Source organism: Rhinoderma darwinii, chromosome 5 (assembly GCF_050947455.1).
Source record: "Rhinoderma darwinii isolate aRhiDar2 chromosome 5, aRhiDar2.hap1, whole genome shotgun sequence".
Taxonomy (NCBI): Eukaryota; Metazoa; Chordata; class Amphibia; order Anura; family Rhinodermatidae; genus Rhinoderma; species Rhinoderma darwinii.
In genome coordinates, this window is record NC_134691.1 from 213,764,199 (window position 1) to 213,777,920 (window position 13,722).

The window sequence follows — 13,722 nt, forward strand, 5'->3', positions numbered from 1 at the left end:
AAACACAAATAGCACTTTTGGAATCTGATTTTAGTCAACACATAAGGGAAGGGTGCACCGGTCCTGGAAATACTGCAATACCAGGTCAATGCGTGGAGTGGACAGAGCAAGCTCTATTTCCATCTCCCTGTTCTAAAAATCCATTTAATATATGGTCCCCAGATAGGGGACGTATCAGATATTAAACTGATAAGAACAGATTTTTTTTTTTTTTTTTTTTTTTTCACTCAGGTCTCAAGTCTAAAATCTTAAACCTCAAATCTTAAGACTTGGATCATCATAATGAAAAATGTATTGTTTTTTTTTTTTTTTTGCAAAATTTTTATTATTTTTTTTTTTTTTATTTTCCTCTTTTAATATATTTATTGAACATACATATACATTACACAAATACATCCATACCTGTTGCCATTTAAATCATGGCACCAAGCCTTTTTTCATCGCAAAAATAACAAGCATTTCTAATTGTTCCTGCTTCAGGGTTTCACCATCCCATTCACTTTTAACCTCTTCCACCAACCAAGGTGGTATGCTAAATCTTTCCATAAAGCGGAAAAAATGTTTTGACAAATGCGATTCTATTCTTTCACGCAAATCCTCTATATCCGCCTTCTCCCGTAAAATCATAACCTCTCTCATTATCTTCTTTCTTTCTTCACTTTCTTCTTTAGATATTTTAGCTTTCTCAATTTTTCTTTTTTCAGCCATTTTTTCTTTCCCCATATCTATATCTTTAACACTTTCTCCTCCACTATTCTCCATTTTTTCCGTTACTGAAGCAACCTCTTCAACATTCGATTTACTTTTCTCCATACTCGTTCCACTCTCTTGTTGCACTCCTCTTCTATGTCTCTTTGGACATATCCTGAAGACATGCCCAGCCTCTCCACACATGTTACAAATCTTTTCCTCTTTGCAGTCTTGGTAGCTATGGCCTTCCTGCAAACATTTCGTACAGACAGTCTTTTGACATTCTGCTGTATTGTGCCCATATTTCTTACAGTTCCTGCAAAAAATGTCCATCCCAGAAAAGAACAAATCTCCAGTCGTGTTTCCAATTTTAAAGCGAGCTGGTGGGGTTACCATTTTTCCTGAAGTTCTGTCCAGTTTCATTGAACAAAAAAATCTCCATTTCCCGGTCCAAAAGCCAAATTCATTCAGAACTTTGCCTTTCTCCACAACTTTCTCGCAATACTTTCCTAGGAATATACTAATATCCTCCTCTTCAACATATGGCGAGTACATCTTGACGGTCACAAGTCGCTGCCACACAGGAAAGTGTGGTACCATCACCACACCTCCCAACTTAGGATCTTCACGTGACTTCAACATGATTCCCAAAAACTTCAAATACGTTTCTTCATTGATGAACGTGACGTCATAAACACCACTCCGTGGGTAGTCCATTACAGCCAGTATGTCCTCCTTGCTCAGCCGAAACAGTCCCAGCAACAAATCTTCGCTCAGAAAACGCAGGTCTTTCTTGGTCCTTTCCAGTTCCGTCACCGTAAAACGAACAGCATTCCTGGTCTTCATATATTCCGGTATGGCCTCCATTCTGATGGTTTTCAGGATAAACCTTCAACACCGGGGTGTCAGGTGGGTGATCGCTCCTCGTTGCCCTGGACTAATCCTCCTCCCCAATAGCAGCAGAGGGGTGAAGTCTCTTGTAAAAGAGACGATCCCCCCAGGCCAAGGAAAAGGGTACCAGGGCACCTCCTGACCAAGAAACAAGGCAATACCCTAAAGTACTACACTTGATCTTAGCCAAAAGGCCGAGAAGCGATAACCCGAATGGGCCGGGCGTTGACCGAGCCTGCCTAATACTGCTGTTCACCCCTTGCAGCGATTGATTCAGCCTACTCCTAGGCAATTCCATGGGGCCCTGCAGGCTCACACACATTTACAGCTACTAAGCGGGAGGGAGGTGAATAAAGGCCGGAGAGGAAGCCAGACAGGATTTGCTTCTTTTGCTTGCACCACAATGCAGTGCTGAAAGAGGAGGAATCTACATAAAAACGCCTTCCTGGCAACGCCCAAATGCCCTCCTGCCATGCAGATAAACACTGGCAGCGGCAGCAAGTGCATGCCCACAGCCACCCCTTGTTCCTTCACACCTTGTATCAGCTGTAATCCAGTCCAGTCCAGTCCAGTGCTGCCTGCTGAGCAGCACTGACCAACACTGCCTGGGCCCAGGCTTTTATCTCTGAGGCCCCATTATGATGTCAGAAAGCTGGCTCTGGAATCCTGAGGGCTCCACTATGACACGTGCAAAGTTCCGTCTGAACTTTATATAAGACGGTGCGGCTCAGTCAGTCACTCAGTGTTGCCTGAGAGGGCAACACTGCAACAGCCGGCCGCCAGGCTGTCTTTTTTTTGCACAGCTAGTTGCCTCCAGGAGGCCACAAGAGGGAGACAAGGGACTGCAAAATGGAAAATAGGCATCCACCAACTTTACAGACAACTTCTCCTTGCTCCTACAACCTCCATCCTTGCACAGTTTGTTATTCTTCCAGGTAACAAAGTAACAAATCCAAATTGCTGCTCTCTTTGTAGGCAAGCAAGGCTTTGTTGCAACTGCAATTCTTACTTCTTCTTGAAATGTAGGGACGACAGTACATTCCATCACATCCATCTAGTGTACACAGGTAGGTCCATTGTGGCGGGTAGGCGGCTGGCTGCTTTAATGGCTGTTTGCTGTTCCCCTACTCCACTCCACTCCACTATTTGACTGTGGTGCTGCATCAATCAGTGGCTGGCTCAGGTGCAGCTCTTTAACTTACCTAGGAGGGAGGGAGGGCGGAGAGAAGACAAGGAAGGTGAATGAGCTGTTCCAATGTGAAATGCCGGAAACACAGAAACACAGAAGACACACACACACACAACAAGAGGTGGCAATGTATTCATTAATTGCATTTAATAAATGAGCTCATTATCACACATGACTGTACAAATGCATTGTCCAACAGGTGTTGAAATAATGGGATTAAAAGGGGAGATCCCATCAGAAAGACAAAAACAATAGCAAACACAAATAGCACTTTTGGAATCTGATTTTAGTCAACACATAAGGGAAGGGTGCACCGGTCCTGGAAATACTGCAATACCAGGTCAATGCGTGGAGTGGACAGAGCAAGCTCTATTTCCATCTCCCTGTTCTAAAAATCCATTTAATATATGGTCCCCAGATAGGGGACGTATCAGATATTAAACTGATAAGAACAGATTTTTTGATTGAAAAATGCTTTATTGACAATCAATCGTCATCATACAAACATTACTGCGACGCAGCGCAAGCCATGAAGCAGCAAATAATAAATAATAACAGTCGTCAAACATAACATGACAGTATAATACACAGTACAGGCTAGCCTATGCTATACATTACACCACATTCTACACTAACATTCTTGCATTCACTAAAGCCAAACAACAAAGCATTACAGACAAGTGATGGGATAGGGGAGTGGGTAGGAGGGGATAGGGAAGGGGGAAATCACAGGCCCGAAGCTTTATTGAAAGACAACACACAAGAAGGGAGAGTGGGGGGAAGGGGAGTATCAGTCCTCTTCCTCATCGACGTCCGGGCTGTCCCAGGTGGAATAGTCTCTGAGCAGGCTGTGGATCAGCCTGCGGCAGTCCTGGACGGACACACTCTCTCTCCGCAAAATCAGACGGTTCCTGGCAAACCATATAGCGTCCTTAAAGCAGTTCATAAGGCGCCAGGCTTCCTGGATTGCTCCATCCGTGGTATTCCCAGGAAATAGTCCATAAAGTACCGAGCGGTACGACAGTCTGTTCCTGGGTACTGAGTCCTTGAGTTCATGTTCCAAGGCTTTCAACAGACCCTGTGCAAAGGGGCACTGCCAGAAAATGTGCAAAGATGTTTCCTCCGTGAAGGGGCACCTGGGGCAGTACCGGGTCTTGCACAGGTTGCGGGCATGCATGAATGACCTAAGAGGCAGTCCTCCCTGGATGGCCATCCATGAAATGTCCTTGTGCCCGTTGGTCAACCTGCCAGATGACACGTTAGTCCAAACAGTCTCCAACGTGTCGGCATGAAGCCCTGGAACAGACTCCAGTGGGTCCTTTGCTCTGATGTGCTTGTGGATCGTCTTAGGTTTCCACAAGTCGGGCTTAAGACCCTCCAGTTGATGCTCCCTCACAAACCGGACGACATCTCCGTAGAACCAGGGAGCGTGCCAGTTGTAAGGGAAGGAGCTGTCCCACTTGTCCCAGCCAAAACCTCGCCAGAGGGGAAGGAGGAAGTAGCGGGACATGGCCTTGCCCGCAGAGCCGTTTGCTGTCCTCAGAGTCCTACGAACACAGTCACATACAAAAGCGATCCGCAGCAGAGTGGGAATGTCGGGTATACCCTTCCCACCTTTGCGGGGCTCCTTGTACATAACAGTCCGCTTTACTCTGTCCATTTTCGAGCCCCAGATGAAGCGAAACACAGTCCTGGTAATGGCCCTCGAGACGGTGGCAAGAGGGGGCCATGCCTGTGCAGTGTATTGTAGCACAGGCAAGACTTCGTTACGCAGGACCATTGCTTTGCCCTCAATAGTGAGTTGTCTGAGGCTCCACAGTCCGATCCTTTGGTTGACTTTGGCCAAGCGTTCTTCCCACGACTTTAGGGCTGCACCTTCCTTACCGAACCAGACTCCCAGAATTTTGATGAAGTCCGGCTTGATAGTAAACGGGAAGGAGGCAGGAGAAGGCAGGTACCACTTTCCGAAGAGCATGGCTTCCGACTTCCCGCAGTTGACTTTTGCCCCTGAAGCGCGTCCGAACTCCTCGCAGGTCTGGACGAGTGCAGTCACCGAACTCTGGTCAGCGCAGAAGACGGTCACGTCGTCCATGTACAGCGAGCATTTGACCTCGAAGTGTCCTGGACCTGGTGCGGTGATCCCTCTGATCTCTCCATTCTGCCGGATAGCCTCTGCGAAGAGCTCTATAACACAAACAAAAAGGAGAGGTGAAAGAGGACAGCCTTGTCTAACCCCCGACGATACAGGAAAGGGGTCAGTCTTCCAGCCGTTCACCAGCACCGAGCTGTAAATGTCGCAATACATCAGGTTAACATACAAACAGAACAACCTGCCAAGCCGCAGCCTACGCAGAGCCTTACCCATGAATTCGTGAGAGACCCGGTCAAAAGCCTTCTCCTGATCCAGACTGACCAGGGCCGCGTGTGTACGGCGGCTTTGCATGTAATGCACCGTGTCCCTCACCAGGGCAAGACTGTCGGCCACCCTACGGCCAGGAATGCCGCAGGTTTGGTCCGATCCGATGATCTGTCCGATGACAACCTTCAGTCTGTTGGCCAATACTTTGGCGAGGATCTTGTAGTCCACGTTCAGGAGAGAGATGGGACGCCAGTTTTTCAGGTCACATCTCTCCCCCTTCCGCTTATACAAGATCGTGATCATGCCTTCTCTCAAGGACGGTGGCATTCTACCCTCCACCACCATCTCCTCATAGAGCTCCAGCAGGTCCGGACAGATCAAGTCCCCCAGCGCTACATAGAGCTCTGCTGGGAGACCATCACTGCCCGGGGTCCTGCCGGGTCTGAAGGATTTAGCGGCAGAGAGCAGTTCCTCCACCGTCAGGGGTACATCCATAGCCTCCGTACCTGCAGGATCAAGATGATTAGTGATACCTGACAGGAATTTATCGGCGGCTTCGGGGTCAGTGGTTTTCCGGGAGTAGAGGCTTCGGTAGTAGTCTGTGACGACTCCCATCACCTCCTTCTTCCCAGAATGCATGTTTCCGGTCTCATCTCGAAGTTCCCTCAGGGGCGTGTGGCCGGCATGGAGTTTCCTGAAAAAGAACGAGTTACATTTCTCACCCTTCTCCAGGTTCTCCACCTTGGAACGAAAGACAATTCGCTTGGATTCCTCCTCAAAGTGCCTTTTCAGGCCCTTTTTGGCTTCCTCCAGCTCCTTCCTGACGTCCCAGCCGCATTGAAGGAGGTCTTGCAGGGATCGCAGCTGACGCTGCATCTCTCTGAAGTCTCTCTTCCTCTCACACGCCTGTTGACGACTTTTTGCCTGAAAGAAACAACGAAATTCAACTTTAACATATTCCCACCAGTCACAGGTTTTGTCAAAGAAAACTTTATCATTCCTCCAAACAATATAGGCGTCTCTAAGTTCCGCCAGTACCTCCTCTCTTTCCAGCAGGGCACAATTCAGCTTCCAGGAGCCAGGGCCGGGAGGAAAACCGTGGCCGATGGCACCCTGGAAGAGAATGGCCCTGTGGTCGGAGAAGAAGCAGGGGACCATGGAGTGCCCATGCTGCTTGACTGCCCGGGAGGTGAACACAAAGTCAATCCGAGAACGAAGTGAGCCATCGGGTCGGCTCCATGAATAGTTCACAGAGCCGATCCCCATGGAGCCCACAACGTCCTGCAAGGATGCTTCGGTTACCATCTCGATAAGCAGTTTGGAACTGACATCCAGTTTGATTGAAGTGCCGGAACTTCGTCCATCCTCTTCGATGGGGCAGTTGAAGTCCCCGGCCATCACCACTGCCCTAGTGGTGGCGAGCTGGGTCCGCAGGGTCTGGAATAGTTCCAGGCGCTCAGCCTTCATAGGGGGAGCGTACACGTTGATGAGCCTAATCGGCTCTCCTGCCCAGGAACCGTCTACGACCAACAAGCGGCCGCAGGCGAGCTCCTGGACAGAGTCAACAGTAAATACGCCTCCCCTAATCAGGATGGCAACCCCTGCAGACTTACAGTCGCCCCCACCAGACCAGTAGGACGGGCCATGGGTCCACTGCCTGGCCAGATGATGGTATGACCTGGAAGAGGGGAGAGTACATTCCTGCAGCATAAATACATCACTCGACTGCTTGGAAAGAAAAGTTAGCACCATCTGACATCTAGTCCTATCTCTAACACTCCTCACATTGAGGCTAAAGATGTTAAGTTTAGCAGCCATGGGGGAGAATAAAGAAGGTCAGTGCAAACGATACACCTTAGTTACCAGTCCGGTCGGGCGGATCCTCCTCTCCTGGCGGGTCCGAAAGATCCAGCAGGCCCTCTGACAAAAATTGTTCCAGGATTGTAGCCACCTGGATGTCTGTTGTGAAGTCGATGACCTCAGGTTCAGACACGAGTTCCTCCACCATCTGCTCCATTTCCTCCTGCTGCGCAAGGGAATCTTCGCAGATTTCTACGACTTGTCGCTTTGAGGACTCAGCAGCTGGGCTGTCCCTCACCTTTCTCTTCCTCTGGATGGCACCTGAGGAGACAAGAGGGGGAAAATCCTCCAGGGAGAGGACTCCAGCAGCTGGAGGGGAAGATGTTAGTGCTGCTGGAGCTGGGGAGAAGGGAGGCTGGGTTGGGAGAGGTGCAGGTGACAGGACCACTGAGATGGGTGGGTAGGAGAAGGTGAGAGCCTCAGTGGGGGTGACAGGGGTTGGGGACGGGGGGGTGGGGAGGGCCGGGCGAGGGAGGGTGGGAAGGGTAGGGCGAGGGAGGGCCGGGAGACGGGGGGGAGGGACTGTCGTCTTCTTACCATCCTTCTTATTCCCGGTCTTCTGCGCCGCTGGAGCTCTGGCTGGGGCGGGGTTCCCTCTGGCCGGAGCTTTCGCCGCTACAGTTGCCCAGGATCGATCCCTCTTCGGGCAGTCCTTGTAGGAGTGGGCTGCTTGTCCGCAGAGGTTGCACATTGTCCGTTTCGGGCAGTCTTTGGTCTCGTGTCCTGTTACCCGGCAGTTCTTGCAGGCGTCCTCCTTGCAGTCCTTCACCGAATGACCCTTCTTGCTGCATCTCCTGCAGATCTGCGGCATGTCCGGGTAGTAGATGAGGCCGTAGGAGTTGCCCAGCGAGAATGACTGGGGCAGGTGCTGGAGGCCGTCTTCCGCGCTCGAATCCTTGTTCAGTCGGACGATTACCGACCACTTGCCAGTCCAGAAGCCGAGTCCGTTCAGGATGTGGGTGGGTTCCCTCACCACTGTGCAGAACCGCTTCAGGAGCGTGGTGATGTCTTTGCCGGGGGTGTGTGGGTTCCGCATTGAGACCGTCACCCGCCTTTCCTCTCTTTGGACAGGGCAGTTGCCCACAAAGCGAGAGAAAGGGGATTCAGGCCTCGCCGCTTTCACCATCTCCCAGTACCTTCTGCAGATGTTGATCGAAGCGAAGGTCACGAAGAACATCCCGGTCATGAAGGCCTGGATGCTGATGGTCTCCGGCTTAGCGAAGCCCTGGTCCAGGAGCATCTTCTGGCAGAACACTTCTTCCGTCATGTCCGGCACTCTCCCGTCCACCTCCTTCAGCTTCAGGGCCACAGTCTGCTTCATCCAGGGCTCCAGGGTTGGAGCAGCCTGGTTCGGCTTCCTGGTGGCCTGTTGGCTTGAGGAGGCTTCAGGAGGAGATGTCCTGGCCTGGGTCGGCTCACCTGGTCCATCAGCCTTCTTCTTCTGGGTGGCAGGGTTGCTGGTTGAGGCCATGGCTTCTTCCAGCTGTTCCTGTCGCTTGGGGAGGATCTTCGATAGCTCTTTCCCGAAGGGGGCGGAGCTATGCAAATCTTCTCCTTGCTGGCCGAGGTTCTTCCACGAAATTTCTTCCGCAGCGGTTCCTCGTCGAGCTTCTTCTTCTGCGGCCGAGCTTCTTCGAAGATCCCCTTCAGCAGCGGCTCTTCTCCGAAGTTCTCCTTCTTCTTCCCGGCAGCGATCTCCCGGAGCTTCTTCCTCGATGGCGGCTTCTCCCTTCTGGATCGTCGTCTTCGCTGGTTCTTCTCCGCAGTTCGTCGCCGGCTTCGTCTGGAACGCTCTTGGATCGCTAAGCTAGTGTTTATAGCCCCCAGTGGTTCTCCGAGCTATCTATCCTTACAAGGACTGATAAGAACAGATTTTTTTTTCAGTTGGCTACCCCCTCGCGGGGGTGTCAATGATTTATTTATAAAAATTTCAATTTTACAATAAAACACATTTTAGTTACACAGATACATACAAATAATTTTTACATTGTAACAATAGTAAAATCAAATTTTCATAAAATTTATGTAGAGGGACATGGGGCAAATCTTTATTTATTTGGAGTTCCAGTCAGTCACAAACCATTTATTTAGAAGGGTGGCATTCCTTTTTTTGTCTAATAAAAAATAAATATACATCTCACTAAAACAAAGACCTAAAACATCATCAACCGATAAAACGTCGTGCTTAAAAAGGAGGATGTTCCTGGCCTTCCATAGAGCTTCTTTGGCGCAGTTCATCGTCTTCCATGCAATTATCTTCTGACTCGCGGTTGGGCATCCAAAAAGTCCATATAAAATATCTTCATAGTTTAAGTCCTTTAGGTCTGCCATCTTCACCAAAAGAGGGAATATTTTTTTCCAAAATTGTTTTGCAAAGTCACATGTCCAAAAAATATGTCTTATAGTTTCCTCGGCCTGGCAGCCTTCCCTCGGGCAGACGGCAGACCTCGCGAATCCTCTTCTGTACTGGAATGCCCGGCATGGAAGACATTGATGAACGCAGCTCCAGGCCAGGTCCATCTGTGCATTAAAAAGATAAAACACATTAATCATTTTGAAAATAAAAGCACATCGTTGCGTATTAAAATTCTCTACATTGCTGACCGTCTCGCTCTCTCTCAGGTCTTTTATTAGTTTTTTGCTATTCTTAAGTTCATTCACGGTCTTCCCTTTTAAATTGAAGAGAGCCACTATTTTTTCTAAAATTACGTAGTTTGCTGGTAATTTAAAAGCGTATGGTGAGGATAAAATTATGTTAAACCAACCAAACCTCCGCATAAAAAACCCAGTATTAAAACGTAAAAAGTAAGACCAATAGTGCTCTTTAAAAAGGGAATTAAAACAGAAACTAAAGAACTTAATTAAAAGAAACCTATTAAAATCAGGAAAATCTTTGCCACCCTTTGGTTTGGACTTTATTACCGTTTCTCGTTTCAATTTCTCCATCCTGGAACTCCAAAAGAAGGTAAAACATGCTTTTGTTATTTTTCGTAATAAAACTGTTGGGGGAGGGAACACCATGCTTGTATATAAAAGAAGGGGTAAAATGACCATTTTTATGATTAAAATTTTTCCCTCCATGGTGAGTTTCCTCATATTCCACATACAAATTTTATTGTTTACCTTCTGCGCCACCATGTCCCAACTTATAAAACCATTGTCGTGCTCACTGAAGGAGATACCTAAAACTTTAATAGTATCTGACACAGGAACGGGTACGTCTCTAAAAACCATGCTTCCTATTCTTAAAATATTACTTTTGCTGAAATTTATTCTAAAACCGGAAGCACAGCAATAAAACTCAATTTGTTTTAGGGCTTTCTGAAGCGAGAGGGTGTCCCTACAAAGTATCGCCACATCATCCATGTACCCCACTGCTTTAGCCTCTATGCCGCCTCCCCCTGGCAGGGGGACTCCACGTATTTGTTTATCACGGCGTATTGCGCATAGCAGAGGCTCTAGTGCACATATGAAAAGCAGTGGGGACAAGGGACACCCCTGCTTCACCCCAGAGTTTAAAAGAACGTCCTGTGTCTTAAAACCATTTACTAAAATTTTGCTTGTGCAATCTTTATAAAAGGCTTTAATAGATAGTAAAAAACCTTCAGGTATACCCATCCGCTCTAAAACCTTAAAAAGATAAAAGTGCGATACTCGGTCGAAAGCTTTTTGAAAATCTATGGATAAAATGGCTAATTTTCCGTTTCTAGATTTTGTGTCTTCAATCGCATCTTTTATTAAATTAATATTATCCCAGATGCTGCGGCCTGGCACCCCACACACCTGGTTAGAGTGTATGATGTGGGGTACTATGGCTTTTAAACGGTTTGCACATAGTTTTGCCATTATTTTGTAGTCACTATTCAGAAGGGTTATTGGTCTCCAATTCTCTAAAACTGCGATGTCACCTTTTTTGTATAGCAAGGAGACCTCACCCTTCCGCCAGGACTTAGGCAGCATCTTGGAATGAAAGACTTCGGTAAAAAGGTTTAAGAGATCATCTTTTAAAATATCATAAAATTTGACATAAAACTCGCTGGGTATACCGTCCGGGCCAGGAACTTTACCTGCTTTAAAACTCTTCACTGTCTCTAAAATCTCCTGCTCCGACAGTTCCTGCAATAAAAAATTCTGGGAGACAGGGTCTAAAACAGTGGTAATCTCCTTCAGCGAGTCACGCATAAAATCACGATCCACAGTTTTCACATTAAAAAGGTCAGTATAAAACTCATGAACTTTACTTAAAAGACCCTGTACATCCGACACCCCATCAATATTTTTAAGAATAGCTTTTTTATTGTTCATTTTCTTAAAAAAGTACCTGGAGCAGGTCTCGTTCTCTTCCACGTGTTGTATCCTAGAACGAAAAATAATTTCTTTGCCTTTCTGCTCCAGGCACTGAGCTATCTCTTTTTTTAAGTTGGTGATGTCGTCTTTTACATCTATCTCATGCTCTCTCATCTTGTACAGGGTCTGTAGGCGGGTGTTGAGGATTTTAAAAAAAGCTTGCTTCTCTCTGGCTTTTGCCACACTTTTTTTAATAAAAAATTCTTTTATTTTTCTTTTCATTTTCTCCCACCATTCAGTGATGGGAGCCCGTGTGTCTCTCACCCGCCTACTCTCTTTGTAAAATTCAATAAAATCTGTAAAAACCTGTGGATCATCTAAAAGGGAAACATTTAACTTCCAGGACTTTTTACTAATAACGTTATTAAAATCACGCTTTACATAAAATGATAAAAGCTTGTGATCAGAAAACACATTGGTTAAAACTTCACATTTAAAAGGCAGTAGATTCTCATTACAAAATATAAAATCTATCCTGGAGCTACAGGTGGCGTTGCTCCAGGTAACGCCGGCTTCCTCTGGACTGCTCCTGTTACATTCTTTATAAACGTCTTTTAACTTAAAATCACCCACCATATCTTTGAGCAGTCCAGAGGTCTTGTCATAGTTTCTGCTTGTAGCGCTGGTAAGCCGGCGTTCCCCTCTCAGGATACAATTAAAATCACCTGCGAGGATAAAAGGCTCAGTCGTGTTAATAAAAAGAGGTAAAATCGCTAACATTTCTGCTCTTTCATTTTTGTCTGGTGAGCCGTAAAAATTTAAAAACTGCCATTTCACACCGTCAATAAAAGCCTTAACCAATAAAATACGTCCTGGAAGAATCTCTTGGATAAAATCGATTAAAACGTTTCCCTTAAAAAGAATGGCGACCCCTGCTGATCTGGACTCGTTAGATCCAGACCAGACTGATGGACCATACTTCCAATCCTCTTGGTATTTATGGTACTTCATCGTATGGGGAATGCCGCACTCCTGCAGGAAAAAAACAGAGGCTGCCAGGCCAGCTAAAAAGCTGAAGAGAGCAACCCTTCTAACTTTGGACTTGGCGCCCCTCACGTTGAGGGAGATTCCCTTTACTTCAGACATTGTGGAGATTAAAATAACGTCTTGATTTTAAAATAATAAATATTCGTGGAACTTAAAATCAGACATTTCCTCCACCAGCATTACCAGAATTCTCGTTTGCGCTCATATCCCCACCCTCGTCCGAATCGCCTGCAAAGAGGGACGAAAAGGGAGAGGAACTACCTTCACTGAGAGCCGTGCCAGCAACTCTTATCTCGTACAAGGGGAGCCCACTCTCGCTTAGCGTCACCTGGGTCTCCACTGGGTGACCACGTAGGTCCATTTCGGGTGGGTCCCCCAAGGGCCCCGCCTCTCCCCCCAGGCTCTGTTGACGCCGTCTTAGAGGGGGAGGTTGCGCACACGGCGGGGTGTCCGGTATCTGGGAGGGAACAGTGCCCACCCTCCTCACCAGGTCAGGCGAGGAGGTGGTCCTAGGAGGAGCCTCACTTTTCTTCACGTATGTGTCCATCTGCTCCTCCCCTGATTCCCTCCTACCAGCACGCTCCTGTTTTCCCTTTTTTCGGGGACCCACCGCTACCCAGTTCTCCTGCTCGGAGTCAGACTCCTGAGACCCAGGTACAGGAGCAGGCCCGGCACCCACTGGACAACCAGCCCTCTGGGATGCCACAGTATCATTGGTGGCCTGCTCCTTTTCCGCCTTCCGCTTAGCTTGCCTTTTGTCATTGGCGCTGGGCTCCTTCCTTTCCTCAGAGGTTGCTGGCTGCGAGGCACCTGCTTTGGCTCCATTACTCCGCACCACTGAAGCCCAGGTGCCTCGCTGCTCCTTCGCGGCCCCGGCATGCTCCTCTCCCCGGGGGTGGGACTGGTCCGCTGGTGGAGCACGTGGGGGCGCCTCGGGTTGCTCATTTTCTTCGCCTCGGTACCTATGGGGACAAGAATAGTACAAATGACCAGTTTTTTGGCAAAAATTACATTTTTTCTCTTGTGAGCACTCTCTCATATTGTGCTCTTTGCTTCCACAGTTTCTACAGGTGACATCGCAGTTAAAACTGGTATGTCCATAAGTACCGCAGGCCCTGCAGAAGTTTGGCATCCCTGAAAAATAGAGGTCGCCATTCACATTTCCAATTTTAAAACGAGCCGGTGGTAATCTCGTTTCCTGGGTGGAGGGGTCCTTTATCAATGTTACTAAAAACTTCCACTTGACGGTCCACACTCCACACTCGTTCATAACTCTCCCCAACAGTTTGACATTCTTGAAGTAGGCAGCTAAGAATGCTGCCACTTCCATATCCTTCACATATGGGGAGTACATTTTAATCACCACGAGTTTCGTAATTTCGAAGGCATGTTCTACTAC

At 47.8% G+C, this 13,722-nt stretch overlaps 3 pseudogenes; all 3 read right to left on the reverse strand.

The window, feature by feature from the left end:
- Positions 1 to 47: 47 nt before the first annotated feature.
- LOC142654189 (U2 spliceosomal RNA) lies at positions 48 to 251 on the reverse strand (annotated as a pseudogene).
- A 1,394-nt stretch (positions 252 to 1,645) lies between these two features.
- On the reverse strand, positions 1,646 to 1,787 carry LOC142654576 (U2 spliceosomal RNA; annotated as a pseudogene).
- A 1,286-nt stretch (positions 1,788 to 3,073) lies between these two features.
- On the reverse strand, positions 3,074 to 3,248 carry LOC142653742 (U2 spliceosomal RNA; annotated as a pseudogene).
- Positions 3,249 to 13,722: the final 10,474 nt, after the last annotated feature.